The sequence below is a fragment of the Palaemon carinicauda genome, chromosome 12, assembly GCF_036898095.1.
Source record: "Palaemon carinicauda isolate YSFRI2023 chromosome 12, ASM3689809v2, whole genome shotgun sequence".
Taxonomy (NCBI): Eukaryota; Metazoa; Arthropoda; class Malacostraca; order Decapoda; family Palaemonidae; genus Palaemon; species Palaemon carinicauda.
The window spans coordinates 8814143-8839615 of record NC_090736.1 but is presented as its reverse complement, the minus strand read 5'-3'; the positions used below and the strand labels follow the sequence as shown (position 1 = coordinate 8839615).

The 25473-nt window shown below is 42.4% G+C and overlaps 1 protein-coding gene and 1 long non-coding RNA gene across 2 annotated transcripts in view; one reads left to right on the top strand and one right to left on the bottom strand.

The window, feature by feature from the left end:
- The window catches only part of LOC137650476 (titin-like), a 963282-nt gene that overhangs the window by 201881 nt on the left and 735928 nt on the right, over positions 1-25473 (top strand).
- The window catches only part of LOC137651202 (uncharacterized), a 32211-nt gene continuing 13586 nt past the window's right edge, over positions 6849-25473 (bottom strand). Inside the window, exons 2-3 of the long non-coding RNA XR_011046065.1 lie at positions 8292-8424; positions 6849-7006 (exon numbers count right to left, since the gene is read on the bottom strand). This is a non-coding gene — a long non-coding RNA (uncharacterized lncRNA). The remainder of the gene's footprint in view (positions 7007-8291; positions 8425-25473) is intronic.

Sequence of the window (25473 nt, the reverse complement as noted above, 5' to 3'; positions counted from 1 at the left end):
TGAGGTTCGTCCAAACTTCTGGTCCCACGGGGGTCAGAATGCCTGGAGGATTGAGAGCCTGATTCCAATCAGACTCAAGTCACTCTGGGCTGGGAGTTCTTCTCGTTTTGAGAAAGTTTTGTGGAGATTGGTGTCTAGAATCATTCCCAGATACACCTGTCTTCTGAGAGGGAAGTAGGGAAGACTTCCACAGGTTTACCTTGATCACTGAATCTGGTAAAAAAAGACTCAGAAGTTTTGGTACTAATGCAAGGTTGCCACCGAGTTTGCTAAGGTCAGTCAGTCGTCCAGAAACGGGGGAGACAGAAGCCGATCCTGTGAGACCAGGATGGGTGTAGTGGAAAGACCGAAGCACAGTGCCCTGAACTGGTGTTTCTTGTTTGTCTAGACGGAATCTTCAACTCTTCCTAGATGGATGGTTTGGGCCTGGAAGTATGTGTCCTTTAGGTCCAGTGTGCAAATGATGACCTGAAGTCTTAGCCCTTGTCCGAACTCCAACATGGTGTAGACATCGACCCAAAGGGACAGCTCCTTGCAGATCCTTTCGCATGGGAGATCGTTGATGCTGGGGTCTCGACTCGTGGCGTAAAGGATCGGACGCGATACCCTGTGTAAGGATTCTTCCCGGAGAGAGAACTCCTTTAACTGATAGAAGGAAGGCAATGCTTAACCCTACCATGCGCCCTGATGGGATTGATGCTATTCCTTATTATAGAATCAATCTGGCAAATGTTAATCAATGGTTAACGGTTGGGTATCGTGGTTACTGTGCAGTTGGAGAGTGCTCGCAAGTAGTCCCATCGACAAGCCTCTGATGAGGGTTGACAATCGTTTGCCGATCACTTTAGTGGATTGGTATGATGGCGAACGGCCAGTAGCGAGAAGTGTGTTGTATACCTTCTGATCTAGGGAACCACAGGCAAAGGTTGACTAGTAAGTCTGAGTCACGAACTGCTGGCGAATTGTTGATCGGTGAATCGGCGGTCTGTGAGCCGAAGATGGTAACTGACAGGAAGATGAAGGCTGTATGGTCAGTCAGCCATGGTAGGTTGGCAATAAATGAGTTGGTTATCTGCTTTGAGAGCCCTGAAAGACAGCAAAATGGTTTAATGATAGTCAGTTGGTGATGGTAAGCTGGTGATCGGTGAGCTAGAGATCAGCAAGCCGACTATGGTCCCTCCAGGTTGGTCAGAGATCAGCAAGCTGAAGATGGGGTTGTCAGAGATCAGCGAGCCGAGTTCGATGATCGAAGAAAGTTGAGCTGCCCATCGGTGATCTAGTGATCAGCAAGCTGATGAGTAGATGATCGAAGAAAGATGAGCTGCCCATGAAATCTACTAGATTCTGTAGTAAATGGCTAAAAAAAAGGCTAAATTTATATGTTAATTTTCATGTATATTATCTCAAGAATCTTACAAGAATTTATGTCTTACACTTCAATTGTAGGCAAAGTAATTTAATTTGTTATTTTGGTACGAAAAATAATCAAATATTTAACAGCGTCATGAAGTGTAGGCAAAGTAATATTCCCTTCCTCGGTTTTAATAAAATTTTTAACAATAACTATCTACTGTATGTTAATAAATGTAACCAAAGAAAATCCTGTTCTTAAATTGACAAAGAAAAATCTAAAAAAATATTAATTGCAGGTGGCTATAGATTAATACATACATGCATATACCAAGGCACTTCCCCCAATTTTGGGGGGTAGCCGACATCAACAAATGAAACAAAAACAAAAAAGGGGACCTCTACTCTCCATGTTCCTCCCAGCCTAACAAGGGACTCAACCGAGTTCAGCTGGTACTGCTAGGGTGCCACAGCCCACCCTTCCACATTATCCACCACAGATGAAGCTTCATAATGCTGAATCCCCTACTGCTGCTACCTCCGCGGTCATCTAAGGCATCGGAGGAAGCAGCAGGGCTTACCGGAACTGCGTCACAATCGCTCACCATTCATTCCTATTTCTAGCACGTTCTCTTGCCTCTCTTACATCTATCCTCCTATCACCCAGAGCTTCCTTCACTCCAATCATCCACCCAAACCTTGGCCTTCCTCTTGTACTTCTCCCATCAACTCTTGCATTCATCACCTTCTTTAGCAGACAGCCATTTTCCATTCTCTCAACATGGCCAAACCACCTCAACACATTCATATCCACTCTAGCTGCTAACTCATTTCTTACACCCGTTCTCACTCTCGCCACTTCGTTCCTAACCCTATCTACTCGAGATACACCAGCCATACTCCTTAGACACTTCATCTCAAACACATTCAATTTCTGTCTCTCCATTACTTTCATTCCCCACAACTCAGATCCATACATCACAGTTGGTATAATCACTTTCTCATATAGAACTCTCTTTACATTCATACCCAACCCTCTATTTTTTACTACTCCCTTAACTGCCCCCAACACTTTGCAACCTTCATTCACTCTCTGACGTACATCTGATTCCACTCCACCATTTGCTGCAACAACAGACCCCAAGTACTTAAACTGATCCACCTCCTCAAGTAACTCTCCATTCAACATGACATTCAACCTTGCACCACCTTCCCTTCTCGTACATCTCATAACCTTACTCTTACCCACATTGACTCTCAACTTCCTTCTCTCACACACACTTCCAAATTCTGTCACTAATCGGCCAAGCTTCTCTTCTGTGTCTGCAACCAGTACAGTATCATCCGCAAACAACAACTGATTTACCTCCCATTCATGGTCATTCTCGTCTACCAGTTTTAATCCTCGTCCAAGCACTCTAGCATTCACCTCTCTCACCACTCCATCAACATACAAGTTAAACAACCATGGCGACATCACACATCCGTCTCAGCCCCTCTCTCACCGGAAACCAATCACTCACTTCATTTCCTATTCTAACACATGCTTTACTACCTTTGTAGAAACTTTTCACTGCTTGCAATAACCTTCCACCAACTCCATATAACCTCATCACATTCCACATTGCTTCCCTATCAACTCTAGCATACGCTTCCTCCAGATCCATAAACGCAACATACACCTCCTTACCTTTTGCTAAATATTTCTTGCATATCTGCCTTACTGTAAAAATCTGATTCATACAACCCCTACCTCTTCTAAAACCACCCTGTACTTCTAAGATTGCATTCTCTGTTTTATCCTTGATCCTATTAATCATTACTCTACCATACACTTTTCCAACTACGCTTAAACTAATACCTCTTGAATTACAACACTCATGCACATCTCTCTTACCCTTATATAGTGGTACAATACATGCACAAACCCAATCTACTGGTACCATTGACAACACAAAACACACATTAAACAATCTCACCAACCATTCAAGTACAGTCACACCCTCTTCGTTCAACATCTCAGCGCTCTCACCATCCATTCCAGACGCTCTCGTTTCATCTAGTGCTCTCCTCACTTCCTCTATTGTAATCTCTCTCTCATTCTCATCTCCCATCACTGGCACCTCAACACCTGCAACAGCAATTATATCTGCCTCCCTATTATCCTCAACATTCAGTAAACTTTCAAAATATTCCGCCCATCTTTTCCTTGCCTCCTCTCCTTTTAACAACCTTCCATTTCCATCTTTCACTGTCTCTTCAATTCTTGAGCCAGCCTTCCTTACTCTCTTCACTTCTTTCCAAAGCTGCTACTTATTCTCTTCATATGAATGACCCAATCCCTGACCCCACCTCAGGTCAGCTGCCCTCTTTGCCTCACGTACCTTGCTCTTTACTTCCACATTTTTCTCTCTATATTTTTCATACTTCTCTAGATTAATAAATCTAACAAAAATTTATTCTTTTCTTTATATTTTACACATCTTGCAAAAAAAGATATTCAGATCATCATCGTCCTCTTCTTCCATATGTGAGGTTCCAGGTTGATCCATCGTGGCTTTTTTTTTATATAATGATACTTTTCACTTGATATTACTTGATCAAGTACAGCATTTGGAAAATCATATGTCACACAAGTCTCTGATATTCTGTTCAGGCCATACCATATATGAAGCAAAGCATTTGTTGTGTCTGTTTTCATCTTATTTCTTAATTTGGTTTTGAAGAGATTCATTTGACTGAAAACTCTTTCAATTTCAGCATTGGAATGGGGTAAACTCAAAACTGTCAAAGGAACAGATGAAAGCTCTTCGTAAGGATTTATCTTCGCTGCATCTTTATAACTCTTGACCTCAGCCCAAAATTTTACTGCGTCCTTTGTTTCACACCATTTCACGGGAGTTATGTTTGACCACTGGAATTCAGTTTTAGTAATATTTTCTGGATTTATACTTAAGTGATTCTAAGAGTGGGACAATAGAGTTTTTCACTACACGCAGTGCGTTTTCTACACTCAACAGTGACATAGTTTTCAGAACTTGCACATTATCAGGTAGTCTATTTCGAAGTTCTTTGATTAGAACTATCAAAAATTTAGAACGCCGCTCTCCAAGGTTTTTTTCTCGATCCTCAGGCAGATGTTTGGGAAGTTCTGATAACAGATTTTCCGTTTCATATCTTAAGTACAATTTAGGGACTATGTACTTTTCCAAATTACAAGTAAATGGATCTATCCGATGTCAATTTGCACGAAGTATTACTTTCTTCACTAAATTCTCAATCAAAAGGGTCAAGTCATCCAGTAATTTTGTTGGGTCACAGTCATTAGATTCAAAAATCTTGTTCACTCTCTGAACCTCACTTAAGACTGACTTTAGAAGATCGTTGGCGAGCAGGAACGATCCACAAGAGTGTCCAGGACCAAAGTCCAAGGACTAACTGCAGCGTAAGGTTGCGCTGGTAGGTCGGCAGGTCAGCTGGCAGGACGATAAGGAACTGGGATGTGCCCTTTGGGAGGGCGAACATCCACCGATGGCGACCGTGAAAGAGCTATAGAAGAGTCCAGGGACTGAGCTGCAGCGCAAGGTTGCGCTGGTAGGTCAGCTGGTAGGACGATCAGGAACTGATGACGCCCATGAGGGCCGGTGGACCAGCAAAGCTGACCTTCAGCAGTAGCGATCCTCCAAAGAGGAGTGTCTATGAGTGGCCCCTCACGAACGAGAGAGGTGATCACTTCGCAGGAGAGACTTGCCTAAGACTATGCTCCGCCCCCGAAGGAAGAGACACTCAGCAAGGGGGGGAGTGTAGTCTAGGCGAAGACAGCAACAGCTGTCGAAGTCTGTGAAGTGATTAAGATGCAGGCAGTTCTCTATCGGAAGGGATAAACAACCTTTCCTCGAAGATGAACTGCTGATCTGGTGTTGCTACAGGGGTACTTCTGAGAGAAGGGATGATGCCCATGAGGGCTGGTGGATCAGCAAGCTGACTTTCAGCAGTGGCGATTCTTCGAAGAGGAGTCTCTGAGTGGCCCCTCTCGCGAACAAGAGAAGTGATCACTTTGCAGGATTGACTTGCCTAAGACTATGCTCCGCCCCCCCGAAGGAAGAGAGACTCAGCAAGGGGGAAGAGTAGTCTAGGCAAAGGCAGCAACAGCAGTCGGAGACGAAGTGATTAAGATGTGGAGAGTTCTCCCTCGGAAGGGAAAAAACAACCTCACATCTGGAGAGGAAACTCTACCTTGGAAGGGAAAGTTGTCCAACCCCTTGAGGCGAACCTCCTGGTAGGGGTCTAAGATGATCTGAAGTGCTGATCATGTTGCCAAGGGCGTACTTCTAAGAGAAGGGATTACGCTCATGATGAAGTCCTCTGAGGGACGGCAGTGACAACAAATTCCCCAGGCATGAACAGAACAGCTCTGCTTCATCGCTACTCTTAGTCGAACGAAGAAAACTGCGTAGCTGAGGACAAATAAAATAAATTATGTAACAGAAAATTTCCTAGGGAGGAACTCCAAAGAGGCACCACTGAGGGAACAAACATAAAATAAGTAGTGCGCTCTCCCTTCCACAGTTGACATCCACGGGAGAAGGGGGAGCGGAGAGTAACTATTAAAAACAGGAATTGTAATTACTTAAATCTGCTAAAAATATTCACTAATAGTAGGAACCACTGATCCTCCGAAGGGAAGTGTTCCCCACGGAGAAGAAGCTGAAAAGTTAAAATTACAAACAATTATAATTTCACTAAAATAATTGGGAAAACAATCGGAAGCACATTCTAACCCGCGAACGGGGAAGTTGCTTCCCCTGTTAGTACACTGTCGGAGGCCCATGAAAGGTGAACGGCCTTGAGAAGAGAACGACCGTAGTCAATCTCTCAGGCTACACTCCCTTCGCTCAGTAATCCATGTTTCCCGTAGGAAAAGGGAAAGGCGAAGACAACAGTTGAATGAGGAGGGTCCAAATGATGACGATTCCCCTGCGGCGGCCGAGTCAACGGTTATATGCTGACGGGAAGACCGATGGACCAGGGGGGAGAGGTCGTTCCCCACGAAGGGAAGTGTCCTGGCTTTGAGCAAGTGTCATAAGAACCTGTCGTAGATGTATCACACGCACAGCACAAACACTGAAAAGGAAACTTACAACATTTCTATACATACATACATACTGTACATACATACATATATATATATAAGAAAAAGTAAGTTAAAAGACAAAAATTAATGACAGTCCAGAATAGGCAAGGAGGAAGAGCAGAAACAACCGCTCTCCATCCGAGGCAAAAGTAAAGTGAGCTAAATCACAGGTGTGGGAGTGGTAGCAAGCTACCCTCCCTACCCCCTGCTAACTAGCGGTGTGGGTAGTTAACCCTCGCTAAATTTTAATGGCTCCTCTTTTCAGCTCCGCCGAAAATAATACCCTAATAATAGCGTAGTTTGTATTCCAGTTACGGAACAAAGAGCTTTTATCAAAATCTTGACATAGATACGAGACACTGAGTGGTACTGCAGTATTTCTATAAACGATACCCTAACCTCTTAGATGACAGACTTAAAAATAGGGTAAAAGATAAATTTAATTGATTGCTGAAGTTGATCGAGGACTATGCAGGACTGCAATCTCCCACCACTCCATGATCCAGAATACTGAAGGGTTATCTGCAATGAAAGAAATGATGTTAAAAAGGTTACTACTGTACCTTCATTTCAACTATGATTCAAATTTTTCATAAGTAGTAGTAAAACTGCTTTATCAGCGGTCTGAAAAACTGAAGCAGCTGCTTCAAGTAAATGAAAATGTCCTGTCATAGTGAGTTAACAATTTAAGTAAGTAAATAGATTATGAACTTTAACCCCACTTCACTACAAAACCATCAACATATCTTTTTTCCCCACTGTTACCAATACATTAGGGGTCAGTTGACTAATGTACCTTTTCCAGTGCCTTGACTTCTATCAAATGCATCCTCTTCAACCAAGCCTCCTCTCCATATCATCCTTCCCTTTTAACTCACTATGTAATTCTCTGCCTACCTCTCAGTCTTGCCCTCCTCACAAACTCCTCCCAAGACCTCCTCGCTCCCTCCCTACCATCCATCCTTAACACATGCCCACACCATTTCAGTCGTGACACTTGCCATACAGTATTATCTTTCAATAATTTAAACATTAGAAAGTACAAACCCTGAATGACTAACTATTACAGACAAAATATTTTATGCCCTAAACTTTGACATGATCATTATTTAGATGTATTTACCTAAAAAACAAAGGTCAATTTATCTAAATTACTATAAGAAAACATGATAGCACAGATGATGATCATAAAATCGTTAGTTCGACACTTTTTTATTAATCCTGGCTCTAAAAGTGAAAAGCTAGAATGGGGGTTTCTTGTTAATCAAACCTATAGAGTTGTCTTAGGTGGCAAGAATTTTTTTACAGAAAATTAGCAACAGTGTGCCCCTTTTAAATAAATATAGTGATATTTTTTGTATATGTGAGAATACTGTACTATTTCATAAAAAACATAACTCGGTATTTCTTACATCGCTAAATAAATAGCAAGTGTAAATAGTTCATTTAATAAACTACAGCAGTATATGTAATTTTCAATATATTTCAATAAACAATTTCTTTCAATAGACTATTAATATAAACTTAAGATTCAACTTTCCCTCAATTGATTAATATGGGAGAACTGTTAATGTCCGTATTGGACTTATGATTTTTGTCCACATGGCCAAGCATTGAACTTAAAGAGGTCCATTCTGAACCAGGGTGCAATAAGGGGAAACTACGTGTACCAATACAACATGAAATTTCAATATAGGTTAGATAGCAAGATGGAAAAGGCAAGCAAGAATAGTGATCAAATATTAAGTAAAAAAATAAGGGGTACAGCTAAGGATAGGAAGGACAACATAATAAGTATCTACAGTACCTAGATATTAGCTCCATGTGAATGCTTCAAGCGTCATGCAGGCTCGCATTAGGTTGCAAAATGGGGCATCCACTTGCAGTTGTATCTCTTCAAGTTTGGCGATGGTAACGGGGGCTTTGGCTATTGCCTGTGCCTGAAAGATATATGAGAAAATCAGAAACACTGGAATATGGGGTAGGGCTAGCAGACTAACCTTACATAACTGCTGTTAATCGGATGGGTAATACCTAAAAGCTGGACTTCTATGCCTACGATTTTCAAAACATTGATACAAAGATCACAATTTTTGAAGATTTTTCCTTACATTCCTAAAGTTGTTTCTTAAATATACAGTACAAATATGTCAATCTCTTGTTTCAAATGAGCCTGTTCATTTATTAAAATTGTGATGAAAGTTAAGGTGTGCAGGATTATTACAACAAAACCTTTTTCTCATTACCTAGAAACTCAAAAGATTCAACTCCACTCTTGAACAATCTTATCTAATTCATTCTATTGGTAATAGGCTGGTCTCCCTTATTACAGCTGCCTCTCTCCCATTAACACTTCTCATTAAGGACCAAACTTTTAGAAGAAGGCTATTCGGCTACACAAGAATGTGAGGTTTCGATACTAAAATGATTTACATACAGTAATTCTTAATACAACGGCATACGTGATACACAATTCATAAGAATATAACTAACAGCATACATGATACACAATTCTCAAGAATAGAGCTAAAGGCATACATGATACATAAATCTCAAAAATAGAACTAACAGCATACATGATGCTAAGTAGCTAGATTGGATCGAATGGTAACATCTTGAAACACAAGGGTCAGTTCTGTGACTGAGGGCACCAGTCGGCAAGCTACACAACCACTGGAGTAAAACTTCAGAGATAAAACAACCCAAAACTCGAACAGTTTTAAAGTATTTAAAAATCACAAATTTTAAGTAATTTGTATTTTTCCTAAAATTACTTACCTCGAACTACTTTCTTAGGCGTATCTGGGATCTCCTCCCTAACTGACCAAGAATTTTGCGTAGTTTCCCCTATCTCCGTTACCTTTGTCGGGGCGCTCCGTGGCGGATGGATACTCGCCCTAAAGCAAACCGGGGTCAGCGCGCTTGAGTGCGCTGCTAGGTCTGAGTCGTCAGTAAGCGTATGTTTAAGTACTACTCGAACTCATGTAAGACACTCGGGGTAGGATGGGTGGGCAATTACCCGAAGGTAGTTCGGGGTAAGTACTGTTAGGAAAAATACAAATTACTTAAAATTTGTGATTTGTTCCAACAAGGAGTACTTACCTCAAACTACTTTCTTAGGAGACTCACACTTTAGGAGGAGGGAGTGGCTTACAGGCCAGAATATCCCATTAACATACTGGGGTACGGGACCTAGATAGGAGGCTAGGTCTAGACGACCCAGTGGACAAGGTAGGAGTCGGGGAAAGCACGCAAAAGTTTACCTTAAGTACAACTCACCTTCATGTATAATCCGGACATGGGTTTCCACAGCATCCATCTCTCACATGGTAGGAGGAGAGGAAAGGGAAAAAGGGGTAGCAAGGGCCTTTAACCTTCAAACTTGTTGCATGGCGGAAATTACTGGTCCAATGGAGAAGGCGTCCAGGGATTTCCTCGTACAGTCTTTCAGGTATTATTATTATTATTATTATTATTATTACTATCCAAGCTACAACCCTAATTGGAAAAGCAAAATGCTATAAGCCCAGGGGCTCCAATAGGGAAAAATAGCCCAGTGAGGAAAGGAAATAAGGAAATAAATAAGTGAAGAGAACAAATTAACAGTAAATCATTCTAAAAAAAGTAACAACGTCATAACAGATATGTCATATATAAACTATTAACAACTTCAAAAACAAATACTGTATGTCATATATAAACTATAAAAAGACATGTCCGCCTGGTCAACAAAAAAGCATTTGCTCCAACTTTGAACTTTTGAAGTTCTACTGATTCAACAACCCGATTAGGAAGATCATTCCACAACTTGGTAACAGCTGGAATAAAACTTCTAGAGTACTGCGTGGTATTGAGTCTTATGATGGAAAAGGCCTGGCTATTAGAATTAACTGCCAGCCTAGTATTACGAACAGGATAGAATTGTCCAGGGAGATCTGAATGTAAAGGATGGTCAGAGTTATGAAAAATCTTATGCAACATGCATAATGAACTAATTGAACGACTGTGCCAGAGATTAATATCTAGATCAGGAATAAGAAATTTAATAGACCGTAAGTTTCTGTCCAACAAATTAAGATGAGAATCAGCAGCTGAAGACCAGACAGGAGAACAATACTCAAAACAAGGTAGAATAAAAGAATTAAAACACTTCTTCAGAATAGATTGATCACCGAATATCTTAAAAGACTTTCTCAATAAGCCAATTTTTTGTGCAATTGAAGAAGACACAGACCTTATATGTTTCTCAAAAGTAAATTTGCTGTCGAGAATCACACCTAAAATTTTGAAAGAGTCATACAAATTTAAAGAAACATTATCAATACTGAGATCCGGATGTTGAGGAGCCACCGTCCTTGACCTACTTACAATCATACTTTGAGTTTTGTTAGGATTCAACTTCATACCCCATAACTTGCACCATACACTAATTTTAGCTAGATCTCTATTAAGGGATTCACCAACCCCAGGTCTACATTCAGGGGATGGAATTGATGCAAAGAGAGTAGCATCATCTGCATATGCAACAAGCTTATTTTCTAGGCCAAACCACATGTCAAGTGTATATAGTATGAAAAGTAATGGGCCAAGAACACTACCCTGTGGAACACCGGATATCACATTCCTATACTCACTATGGTGCCCATCAACAACTACTCTTTGAGATCTACTACTTAAAAAATCAATAATAATGCTAAGAAACGACCCACCCACTCCCAACTGTTTCAGTTTGAAAACAAAGGCCTCATGATTAACACGGTCAAAGGCAGCACTAAAATCAAGGCCAATCATACGAACTTCACGACCACAATCAAGGGATTTCTGTACTGCATTGGAGATTGTAAGAAGGGCATCACATGCTCCAAGGCCTTTACGAAAACCAAATTGCAAACTAGGGAATAGATGATTACCTTCAGCAAACCTATTAAGACGTTTTGCCAGAAGACGTTCAAAAACTTTAGATAATATGGGAGTTATGGAAATTGGGCGGTAATCAGTGGGACTTGAGCTACCACAAACACATTTACATAGAGGAGTAACATTACCAATTCTCCAACAAGTGCTAAAAGCTCCTCTTCTTGCTAACTTGCGCAAAATAACATAACTTTGGAGCTAAGAAATCTGCGGTCTTTATAAAAAAACAAAGGAAAAATACCATTTGGGTCTACACCTCCATAAGCATCAAGGTCCATCAACAGTGTTTTAATCTCACGAGATCGAAAAGCTAAACTAGTTAGTTTAGCCTCAGGAAAACAGGAATGAGGAAGTTCAAGTTTTTCATTACTCTGTTTACTGTCAAAAACATCAGCCAAAAGGGTTGCCTTTTCCTTTGGACAGTGAGTGACTGAGCCATCTGGTTTAAGTAAAGGAGGAACTGCTGCATCTACACCAAAGAGTGCAGATTTAAGGGTAGACCACCATTTATGTTCCTGAGTTGTACCAGAGAGGGTTTCTTTTATGATTAAATTGTACTCCTTTTCAGTTGAGGCATAAACTCTCTGAGCAAAACCTCGAAGCTGAGTATAGTTGTTCCAGGTCAAATCTGATCTGTTACCCTTCCAAAGGTGATAGGCCTCCTGCTTCTCCAAATAAGCACGCCTACAATCATCATTGAACCACGGTTTGTCCTTCATTCGGTACCTTAGCACACGAGAAGGGATACGCCTATCAATTATGTTGACTAGATTCTCATTCAAAGAGACAACAGGATCTACACTATTATATAATTGTGACCAATTCAAGCACAAAAGATCATGCAAAATCCCATTCCAGTCTGCTTGGGATTTCATATAAATTTTACAGGAATATGATATATCAGGGACAGGCTGCTCAGTCTTCACTAATAATGAAATCAAGGCATGATCAGAAGTCCCGACTGGAGAATCAACCTTACTAGTTATAACGCCAGGGGAGTCAGTGTATACGAGGTCCAAGCAATTACCAGACCTGTGAGTAGCTTCATTTATGATTTGCTCACAGCCTGATTCAGAGGCAAAGTCTAAAGCTCTTAAGCCATGGCGATCGGTAGGAGAGATAGAACTTAACCACTCCCTATGGTGAGCATTAAAATCACCAACAAAGACAAAAGAAGCCTTTCTATCATCTTCTTGTATCTTAGCCATAATGGTAAGAAGACAATCGAAGATAGAATCATCCATGTCTGGATTCCGGTAGATCGAACACAAATAAAAGTTGTTATGCCTGCCACAAACTTTTATTACCTGAATCTCATGACATCCACATTGATAGCAGGACTTATGAGAAGCAGGGTACTCGGTCCTAATATACACCGCCATTCCCCTGGCCCTAGGAATGGCATCACGTTTCAGCATTATTGGCTTCTTAAAACCAGTTATAAGGAGCTCAGATGAGTGCCTCATATTAGAAACCAAAGTTTCTGAGCACAAAAGAATATCATACTGTCTGGACGCAACTGTAAGGTCTTGGATATTTGCATGAAGACCACGAATATTGCAATACAGAAGACGACATTGACGAAATCTAGGACGTACTGGTCCCGGATTTTGCTCAATGTCTCCAGACAGCATAAGAATTAATAGAAATAAGAAAGACATCATACTTAAAAACTAGATTAAAAAGAATTATAACAAAAAAAATATGTACAGAATAATAAAAAAAGTGATTGATGATACCCATAGACTATAGTAAAAAGTCGGAAAAACTGGTCAACATGGAGGAGCCGATACACCATGCAAGGCTAAATACCCTCCAGGATAGCCACTTGAACTGAAGGGAGGACAGTAAGGATGGTTTTGAGAAGAAAAAATCAGAAAAAGGAAAAGACAACCTCTTGATAAACCACCAGGCATCCATGGCCCTTCTATTAAGCCTGCCCAACACACCATTTCAAAAAAACAAGAGGAAGAAAAAAAAAATAAGATAGAATAGAGTGCCCGAGTGTACCCTCAAGCAAGAGAACTCTAACCCAAGGCAGTGGAAGACCATGGTACAGAGGCTATGACACTACCCAAGACTAGAGAACAATGGTTTAATTTTGGAGTGTCCTTCTCCTAGAAGAGCTGCTTACCATAGCTAAAGAGGTGGGCCATAAAGGTGGACTGCCTGGTCCAAGTACCTGCTCGCATGATTTGGCCCACTATCATGTTGGTATCAAAAGCCAAAGAGGTGCTAAGGCCCCTAATATCATGGGGTCGCGGGGTACCAGGAACCGCGGATCCATCACTGTCGTAAGCCCTCTTGATGACTTGCCGAAGCCAGAAGGAGCTCGTGTTCTTAAACACTGCCCTCTTGACTGGACTTGAAGAGACAAACAAACTTTTGATGGCTGGCCTGAGTTTGGCTGTCCTACTGAGGTATTTTCTGATTGTTCTCACTGGACACAGGAGGAAGTCCTCTGAGTTATCTGAGTGAGGGATTGCTGGAATTGAGAATTCCTCGAACCTTGGATCCGCAACTGCTGGGTTCTGGGTCTTGGCCACGAACTCGGGTAGAAACTTAAAGGACAGTTCCTTCCACCCTTTTGAGTGCAAGACCTCGAAGGACAAGCCGTGGAGCTCATACGCTTGGCTGAGGCTAGAGGTAGTAAGAACACTGTCTTGAGAGTGAGGTCTTTATCTAGAATGTTGTCAAGGGGTTCGAAGGGAGGCCTCGATAGAGCCTTGAGAACCTTGGCCACATCCCACTGCGGAACCCTAGAGGCACGTGGGGAACAAGACTGCTCGAAACTCCTCATGAGCATGGAGATGTGGCGAGATGCCCCCAGGTTGATGCCTCTGAGTTAAAAAACTTACCCCAGTGCCGCATGGACTCCTCTGATGGCTGGAATGGAGACCCCAGGTCGTCCCTCAATTGAACCAGGAAGTCTGCAATCCTGTGGACATATGCGTCTAAGGGTCTCAGGTTCTATGTGGCACACCACTTCACGAACGTGGCCCACTTGGCCTGGTACACCACGCACGAGGACTTTCGGAGATACCCTGACATCCTGGAAGCTGTCTTCTCCGAGAACCTTTCCTTCCTTAGCAGGCGCTTGATAACCTCCAAGCGTTTAGCTTCAGGCACAGGGTTTTTGTGCAGTCTTCGGAAGTGCGGTTGACGTAGTAGATCTTCCCTTACTGGAAGGGGCCATGGAGGGAGTGTGGCCAGGTCCTGTAGATCCGCGAACCACTCCCTCTCCGGCCACCAGGGCGCTACCAAAGTCATCCTTGTAGCCCTTGACTGCCTGAGCCTGTTGAGTACCTGCCTGAGGATCCCGAAGGGAAGAAAAGCATACACGTCGAGACCGTCCCACGAGTGCTGGAAGGCGTCCTCGAACGCTGCTGTCAAGTCTGGCACCGGAGAACAGAACACGGGTAACTGAGCATTGAGCCTCGTGGCGAACATATCTATTACTGGTGAGCCCCACAACTGGAGAACCTCCTGCACTACTTGCGGATGTAGAGACCATTCCGACCCTACTACTTGTCCTGTCCTTCTGAGGCCGTCGGTAAGTACGTTTCTCTTTCCCGGAATGAACCTGGCTGTAAGAAGGATGTGGTTCTTTTCGGCCCATTCCAGGATTTGAGCTGTGAGGTCGCACCATTCCCTTGATCTCAGGCCTCCCTGCTGCTTTATGTTTGCCACTACAGTGGCGTTGTCGCATATGAGGGCTACAGAGTTTCCTCAAAGTAGATGGGCGAACGTTGCGAGGGCCCTTTGAACTGCCAGGAGTTCGAGCAGGTTTAATTGGAGGGTCTTCTCCTCCAGGGACCACTTTCCCTCTGCCGTTTCCTCAAGTAGATGGGCTCCCCACCCCTCCTTTGATGCGTCCGTGAAGAGCAACATCTCCGGAGGAGCGGACGCGAACGGTATCCCTTTTAGTGTGTTCTCCCTGTCGGACCACCAGAGGAGCATGTTCCTGGAGGACGGGGTCATTCTGACTATGTTCTGCGGAGGATCCCCCGGTGACCAGAGGTCCTTCAGATTCCACTGGACTGGCCCCAGCTTGAGCCTCCCCTGAGGGACCAGCTTCTCCAAAGAGACCAGGTGTCCCACGAGTCTCTGCCAATCCTTGGCTCTCATTGGTGTGTCTGTCAGAAATGGCCGAATGACTTGGTCCCGGTTGTTCAACCTCTCCTGGGAGGGGAATGCCTTCGCTAACTGGGAGTCCAGGACCATCCCTAGGTACGTCATCCTGGTGGTGGGGACTAACTGGGACTTCTCCAAGTTGATGGTGATCGCTAGATCCCCGCAGAACTGCAATAGTTTAGCCCCCTGCTCCTTTAAGGCTGAAAGTAGCAACAAGTCGTCGAGATATCTGATCAGCCTGATGCCCTGTTTGTGTGCCCAGACTGATACTAAGGTGAATACCCTCATGAACACCAGAGGCGCCGTTGACAGGGCGAAGCAGAGGGTCTTGAACTGTAGGGACTGGGATCCTCACTTCACTCTGGGGAACTCCCTGCTGGAGGGATGTACGGGGATTTGAAAATAGGCATCCTTGAGATCCAGGGACATCATGAAATCCCCTTCTCTCAAGGCTACCAGCACCAACTTCGGCGTGTCCATCTTGAAGGACGTCTTCTTGATAAACTTGTTCAGGGCCAAGAGGTCGATGACTGGCCTCCAACCTCCCGTAGCTTTCTCCACCAGGCAGAGCCTGCTGTAGAATCCTGGGGACGATTCCTGGACGGGTTGCAGAGCTCCCTTGCTCAACATGGCTGACACCTCTTCCTGCAAGGCTGCTCTCTTCTTGTGATCTTTGGGTGCCAGCCATTATGCCCGATGTTCAGGGATCAGAGGGGGCAGTTCCGACAGGAGAGGAATCCTGTATCCCTCCCTGAGGACTGTCACGGACCAGAGGTCCGCCCCGTTGTCTCGCCATGCTTGCCAATATTGTTTGAAGCATCCCCCCACCTGAGGCGTGGGAAGGTGTAGGGGGCCTCTCTCCCTATCTCCTTCTGGGGAGACTGTTTGAGCGGCCTCTCCTTGCGCCTGAATACTTTTGCCTAAAGGAGGCCTGGGCTGGAGCACTGCCTCTGCGGGAGGGCCGTGGGGATTGGTGCCAGAAGGGAAGGAGACCTCCTGTCTAGCCGGTGGCATAGGTGGGTAGGCCCCGTCCACTGATGTTCTTCTGTGGGAAGGACATCTTGCGCCGTCTGCCCGGCCTCCGACAAGTCCTTCAGTTTCCCCACTCTCTCCAATGTTTCAGCTACCGCCTGAAGGGGGAACACGGTCTCACCCCACTCGTCTGCGTAGGCCCCACACAGTCAGCATCGGCGATAAGACTCATGGGGAACGGCAATGAGCCGTTTCCCCGCAACGGACTTACCTCGTCCCCTACTCTGGGTAGGGGAAGCAGAAGGAGAACCTCTCTCCGAAGGCGCTGAGGGCGACATCAAGGGCAAGCTGATGCCCGCCTTCCTGGCAGACCATTTGGGCGCCTTCTTCGTAGCAAATAAGATCCACTGCAACTCCGACCAGGACTCTCATTCCGGACACGTGGAGGCAGGGGAGCACTTATTGCCTCTACATGAGAGGCACAGCGTGTGCGGGTCGACATCAGGCCTGGACAGCCAGGCCCCGCAAGATTTACCGGCCTTGGGCCTGGGACAAAGACGCTGAGATTCCATAATGAAAAACAGGGACACGCAAGCAACACAAGTAACACAAGGAAAGGATAGGGAAAACAAAGGGAACACATGGTGCACAAAGGATGGGGAACACAAGGGAACACACGTGGTACACAATGGCAGGTCAGACGGGATGTGAGAGAGAGCTTCGAGATGTGATCTACCCCGTGACCAGACGCTTACTGGCGACTCAGACCTAGCAGCGCACTCAAGCACACTGCCCCCGGGTCGCCTCGGCGAGTATCCATCTGCCACAGAGCGCCCCGACAAAGGTAACGGAGATGGGGGGAACTAAGCAAAATTCTTGGTCGGTTAGGGAGGAGATCCCAGATACTCCTAAGAAAGTATTTCGAGGTAAGTACTCCGTGTTGGAACAACAAAATTTTCAACCCTTATTTTCTACCAGAGATTGAACAAAGCTTTGGAGGCTCAAATACTTGATAGAACCTGAATGGGTCACACATAGTTACATTAACTTTATATATTAAATCTAATGTGTTTATTCATACACAATGGATTCTAAAAAGGAAAGTAGTGGCAGTGTTTCTAAATCCACTACAAACATAAGCCAGGAAATAACTGAAAAGTCAGATTGAGTGTCAGTATGATTGAAACTTCCAAAGAGTATGGTATGCCAAGTTTATCTGTACAAATTTGAAAAATGAAGCTAATGCAGCAAAAGGAATGACATCTCTACCTAGACAAATTACACCATTGATGAAGTTGAGAATCTTATTAATTTGGACAAACGAAATATTTAGTAGACAAAGTTTCTGAGACCATTGTTTGTATAAAGGTGAAGCTAATAAAACCCAGACATCATTGGAAAACACCCCTGGAAAAAATGATTGCGCAGACTTTAATGTAGTTTTTAGGAATAGCTGAGGCTGGTCTGGTAAATCTGATAAGAAATGTGGCATTGATAGCACTCTGAGACGCGGGGAGACTGCCAGTTCAGACGAAGTCACCGAGAATTATTTTGGGGAATTTAAAAGCTATGTAGTCTCGGCAATCTTTTAGCTACGACAAAACTGGCCTCTTTTATTAGAAAAGACCTACGAGGATTTATACCATCCAGGGAGATAAGTTCTTGCCTTGGCATAAGCTTGTGAAAGTTAGGCTAACTATGTTGCTGATCGATAATGCAAGTGAGGACTTGAAGGTCAAACCCCTACTTATTTACGGTTCAACAAAAAAAAAATTCAGGTTTATCAGGAAGAACCACGTGATGAGGGACAGGTTACTCCACCTCAGCATTCTTATCTTTGATCTCTAAAGCTTTAATTCCTCTTTCTGCCTTAGAGGCCACATTTCCAATCCATATGTTAACACTCATCATACTATTCTATAGATCTTGACTTTAGCTTTATTGGAATTTTATTACATACTACTCCAGCTACCTCCCTCAACTCCCCCCAAGGCTGCTCATACCTTATTCTCAACTTCAGCCTCCCATCATCCCTTCTGACTTCTAGTAAATCCGAAATATCTAAATTGTTCAACTTCCGGTATTTCATAACTGAGCCTCTATCTTCATGTATGGCTACCCAGTCCCTACCTTCCTTCAGTCTTATCACCATTTACCACCAAGCCACCCATTAAGTCTCTTGCCATTCTACAACTATTTTGTGCAAGTCTTCCTCAATTTCAGAAGTAATCACCAAATTATTATTATTATTGCAACCTAAGCTATAACCTTAGTTTGAAAAGCAGGATGCTATAAACCCAAGGGCTCCAATAAGGAATGAATGAATGAATGATTTAAAGTTTTCAGGCATCCTGACATCTTAGGTCATTGACGCCGGTAACATTTAATTTATGTATACAAAAATAAAAAATTAAATAAAATAAAAAATAAAAGTATTCAGTTAAAATCATAAAAATTGAATGTCATAAAAGTTAAGTATTTTTCAGAAGACCTGCTTCTGAAATAAATCTAAAAATGCCACTTGCATGGTAGGACACATTTCCAAGAATCTTGGCAAGGATGAACCTGCCACCCTCACCTCGAGCCTCAAACAAATATCTATTCCGCAAGTTGTTATAATTGGGGCATTCGGTCAACAAATGCCTTACTGTTAGAGGTACTAAACAGTTGTCACAATACGGTTGGTGTTGGCCCTTCAGCAGAAACTCATGTGTCAACCGAGTGTGACCAATACGGAGACGACTAAGAGACGTCTCCCATTTTCGGGGCATCATATTATACCTCCAAGGAGATATGTCATTTGTTACTTCCCTCATTTTATTGCCATCTTGACTATCCCATTGCTGTTGCCATTTATTGCAAACCAATTTCTTGATGTCAGGTAAGAAATCATTACAGGGAATGGGATACCTTCTTGGCAGCAACTCGGATGCAGCCTCCTTAGCCAGTGAATCTGCCTTCTCATTCCCGGACACACCTACATGTGCTGGAACCCAACAAAATTGAACTGTCATACCTCTCCGTCCAATAATGAAGAGCCATTCTAAAATCTTTAAAACTAGAGGGTTATTAGAATTAAAAACTTCCATAGCTTGAAGGACACTCCTTACATCACTAAAAATTGTAAAATTACCCTCCTTCTCCAACGCTATTTTCTCAATAGCGGTTAATATGCCATACAGTTCGGCAGTAAATATGGAAGCAGTCAGAGGAAGTGCACCTCTACAATTAAAACCATTACTATGTACTCCAAATCCAACGCCAGCATCAGATTTGGAGCCATCAGTATAGATAAAAGTTGATCCTCTATGTTCTTTAACATGTTCATTAAAAAGAGACCTGGCTTCTAGGTCTGACATTCTTCTTATCTCCAATAAAATATTTACAAAAAGATATCTCTGGTAACTTCCATGGAGGCGTTGATGATACCTTGAATGGAAGTACCTTATTTCTAATTATATCCAGACTATTTAATAATCGTTTCACCCGAAACCCATAAGGTTGAGGAGATTTTGGGTGCAACTCAAAGTATGATGCGTGTCTTACAAGGCTTGCAGTCTGAAAGGCTAGAGAGTTAGGGAGTCTTTGCAATCTAAACCAATACCGAAGAATGGAAGACATTCGGTAAAGGTCTAGAGGTAACTCTCCAGCATCAACAAGGAGACTTGGGATAGGCGAGGTTTTAAAAGCTCCAGTAGACAATCTAATACCTGCATGATGTATCGAGTCTAATATTTTTAACCGGCTTGGGGTGGCTGAAGAATATACCTCACAACCATAACTAATTTTGGAAAATATCAAGGCCTTGTATAATTTTAAAATAGTATTGCGGTCTGCCCCCCCCCATGATGTATGGGACAATACTTTAAAGATATTCAGAGCTTCAACACATTTAGCTTTTAGCGCTTTTAGGTGAGAAACCCATGTAAGTCTACAGTCAAATATCAAACCTAAAAATTTGGTTTCCGATACACATGGTATCCGTTGACCTTTAATGTATATATCCGGGTCTGGATGTACTCCCCGGATACGACAAAAATGGACAATGGTAGTTTTACTTGTCGAGAACTTAAATCCATTCATGTCAGCCCACTGGATAATTTTATCAATAGAGAGTTGGATTTTTCTCTCAACCATTGCCATTCTAGTGCCAGCAAATGATATTGAGAGATCATCCACAAATGATATTGAGAGATCATCCACAAATAATGTTGAGAGAACATCCTGGGGAATGGCTGAGGATATCCCATTAATTGCTAGTGCAAAAAGGGTTACACTCAGCACACTACCCTGAGGAACTCCTCCTTCCTGGCACTTACTCTCTGATAGAGTTTCCCCCACTCTCACTTGAAAAACTCTACGTGAAAGAAATGCCTGAATAAATAGTGGCAGCTCTCCTCTCAATCCCAATTCATGAATGGTTTTAAGTATACCATATCTCCATGTGGTATCATATGCCTTTTCAAAGTCAAAAAATACTGTAATATGGTGCTGTTTGCAAGCAAAGGCTTCACAAATAGAAGACTCTAGTCGTATCAACACATCAGTCGTTGAGTGCATTTTTCGGAATCCACATTGAATCGGTGATAAAATACCTTTCTTTTCAAGGTACCACATCAGCCTTGCATTGACCATCTTCTCCATGATTTTACATAAACAAGATGTCAATGCAACAGGACGATAGTTTGCTGCTAAAAACTTGTCTTTACCGGGTTTTAAAAAGGCTAAAATAATGGCTAGTTCCCAAACACTTGGGTAACTATGATCATGCCATATTCGATTAATAATACTTAAAATAAATAGCTTTGTATTAAAATGTACATGTTTAATCATTGCATATGGAATTCCATCGGGTCCAGGGGCTGTATCATTGCAATGAGCAAGTGCGGAATCAAATTCTCTTTCAGTGAAAGGAGAATTATAAGACTCTTCCCTTCTTGTTGCAAAATTTAAAATTTTCTTTTCTTCAGTGCTCCTATACTGGTGACCAGGGGCTCCTTCACACTTGCTGGATACATTTGAAAAATGATTAGCCAGGGCATTGCTAACATCATTTGCTTCAGTTACATACTGGCCATTCACCTTCAACACTGGTGGTGGGTTGGGGGTGAATTTGCCAGCTATCTTTTTTACTTTCCTCCACACAGAAGATGGTGGTGTTCTACTGTTAATGGAGGAAACGAAAGACATCCATGACTGGCGCCTTGCTTCTTTCATGGCACGACGGAACTGTGCTCTACATTTCTTGTACATAATTAAATTCTCATCAGTTCGGAGTCTACGCAATCATGTTAGAGATCTTCTTGTGGCTCTGTGGAGGGCAGTTAGTTCTGAAGACCACCACGGGACTGGTCGTCGTTTGAATAACCCTGTTGTTTTGGGAATTGAATTGACTCCTGCTGTATGGAGAGTTCCATTCAGTAAGTCTATGGCATCATCGATATTTTCAACTTGTCCTGCATCCGCCTCAATTTCGCTTAGCTCACGAAATTTATCCCAGTCCGCCTTGTCAAGATTCCATCGTGGCGATCCCTGTAAAGGTGGACCATTGTTGGTGTTTATAATGATTGGTGCATGATCACTAGTATGCCAATCATCTAATGTTCTCCAATCGAAGTCGAGAAGGCAATTAGAGCTTACGATTGATAGGTCAATACATGACAAGGTACCTGTCTGGACATGAAAGTGTGTGGGCTCTCCTGTATTAAGGAGTCCCACATCTTCATTTTCCACAATTGATGATATGATATTTCCCCTCGTGTTTGCTAAAACATCACCCCACAAAGGATGTCTACCATTCAAATCTCCAAGTAAAAGAAAAGGTTGAGGGAGTTGTTGAATCACCTCCACTAAGTTATCATACAAAATGTTATCATTTGGAGGAAAGTACAGAGAAAAAATTGTATATTTTCGCCCTATGTCAATCTGTACAACCACTGCCTGCAGAGGTGTACGAATAGACAGAGAAACTTGGGGAACATCTCGACGAACGTATATGAGACTTCCGCCATGGCTCCCCACTTGGTGATCATATGGTGTCCTATAACTAATATATTCGCGAGGACAAGGGGTATTATGATCAAGTTTGCTCTCCTGTAGACAAATAATTATGGGGGAATGCTCATGAATAAGGAGCTTAAGTTCTTCATATTTGGCCCTTAAACCCTGACAATTCCATTGCAAAATGGACGAAAAAACTATGGTTTATAATTTGGTAGACCCCTTGGATGGAGTCTTCCCATTAGCAGTTTTTGATCTAACACTATTTTTAGGTGGTTTTATTAAAGAGGGTCTTGATAGATTGGGTTTAGCATTTATGATTTTCTTTTTGTCTTTTTGATCTGATTGTTGAGGAGCTTGGTGGACCTCCACTTGAATTTCCGATTTATTTAAATTGACGTCCAGATCAGAAATATCAACAGACAAATCATCATATTTATTTGATGTCGTAATTTTGATAATTCTTATGGAAGGGGGCGAGAGAGATGGAGGCCTCTCTCTCTTTTCCGATTAGTAGGTTTTGAGCTACCAGGTTTTTGCACCTTCCCCAATACTGGTGCACCTGGTAACTTGGTGTCAGGTGGCATCTCCATCAAATCAGGCAAGGACATGGCCTGGGAGAGGTTAGTACTATTGTTGGTAATGGGGGACGAAGGCTGTTCAGAAATGGGCAATGGCCCATTTTTAATGCGCTGTGGCATAGCCTCAGAAGGCAATATGATTACCTTGTCATGCAGTACTTTATTATCAGAGGTTGTATTTCTTTTCTTAGGATTACTGGCAGTGCTAGGTGGGGTTGCTGTCTCCTGTGGTAAACTTACCTTTGATTTTAAGGCCTTTGCATAGCTGGTTGATTTATTCAACAGTCTTTTTGCATGTCCCACACTTATGTGTTCTAAACTTGATTTGTTTAGGGCAGCTTCCTCCAACTTATACAGTTCGCATCTCCTATCAGTTGATTTATGGTTCAAATTGCAATTTGAACACCTGGCCTCAAGTGTACATTCTCCATGATAAGTTTTGGAGCAAATACCACACATTTTTCCATTTTTGCAAACTTTGGATGGGTGTCCAAATTTAAAACAATTAAAACATTGCAGGGGCTTTTGTTTGAAAGGCCGAACTTTAATCCTTTCATTTTCAATAAAAATATGGAAAGGTACATCAGCACCCTGGAAAGTAAGTATAATCATTGAAGTTCCAGGAACCTTATGCACTTTCCATACATTTAATGGAGACACAGAAAGTATCTCCTCCTCTGTAAATTCGTACAGGTCCTTATTAAAGACCACTCCCCTTCCATAACTAAAATTTAGATGAGAATTTCCAATGTAATTTCATCACTGCCTGTCTGTAAGTTAGACAGTATTGCAGACTGAGTCGAAGATTTGGCATGGATGAGATAACTATTCTTCCCAAAACGGGATATATCTCCAGGTGCTATGGTTCCTACTTTTTTTTGGATAAACTTACATATCTTAAAATAATTTCCTATTATCCCTTTAGGTTCAGCTAAGAGCCACATTGGTGGTTTGGGTTTTCTCTGTGAAGGCATGGGTACATTTCTATCTTTTTCAAACCAATCAGCAGGTTTGTGCACATCCAATTCCCTTGGGACCTTATCACAAAGAGCTCCCATGATGTTCAATTCGTTAATTTTGATACTACTAATATTACTTATGGCATTAAACGCTTCATCGTGACTTTCAAAAGATATCCAAGATTCCCATTTTTCATCTCCAAGTCTCATTCTTATTTCTTTTATCAATCCATAGCACTCAAATGCTCTATATATATCATCATAATTTGTCTCTAATGGGATTTGGGAAACATGAAGGAATCGTAGTTTCCCTGTGTTACCCAAATTGCAAGATTTTTTAGCATCAGTAGAGTGGTCCTTTTTAGTTCGAAGGTCGTCAACAGAATTTTCCTTAATTACAGTAGCAGAAGTCGTCAACAGTGCCGGGGGGGGGGGAGTCAGCAAATCCAGGGGATGGGGAGTCAGCATTTGAAGGGTCCATATTTAAGGGTGGGATTTTCATGTTTTTTGTTGTTGTTTTGTTGGGGTACCTGCTTGAGAATTATAAGAAAGTATCATACGTTGGAAAGGAAATTTGTATTCTCCACTATCGGCACAATGAGAGTATACTTCCCAGATGGTCCACTCCATACCCTACCCGAAGGATAGCATCAAACCAGATATAGAGGCAGAGTGTAAGCTAAACCCGCCTGTTAGGACTGAGACCAAGGTAATATGGAATCATCCTCCCCATATCTGTAATGATGGGCTTCCGGCCAAAATCCAAGAGTCCCACCTCAAGGATTGGATCCCCCTGGATTCCGATGACCCAACCCTTGAGAGTAGTTCCGCCAAAAAGGTCCAAACCATCTTCGGGATGGCTGAGATCATCCAATACTCTCATATATAGCTTTGAATGCGAATACCTCCCAACCGTGATCCCTTCTCCCATTCATCTAAGCAGGCAGTAATAACGAATGTGGAAATATCCACGCCATTTAAATAAAATAGAAAAAAAAAATAGATAAATAAATAAATGAACAAATATAATAAATAAATATATATATATATATATGCATACATCTACATATATATATATAACTAAGAAAAATAATAATCATAGAGATAGGACAGCAAGATGAAAGAAAGTTGATAAAATTAGGAGAAGGTCGAAGTAATATTAAGCAGAAGAAAAAGATGAAAGAGAGAAATTTAGATTCGAACTGGGGGAGCAATTTCCCGAAGTTCGAGAGCCCTCTTGCCCGTCACCAAGATTCAACACGGGAATGAAATGCCGTGCTGAAGCTCAATGACTTCATCAAGGCATTCTCTCATTAAGAGGGCTCCAATAAGGAAAAATAGCTCGATGAAACTCCATAGACACGGGCTGGACTTCTGCTCATAAGGCAATTTCCTTTACTGGTCACTTCTCGAAGGACAATACAGTAAC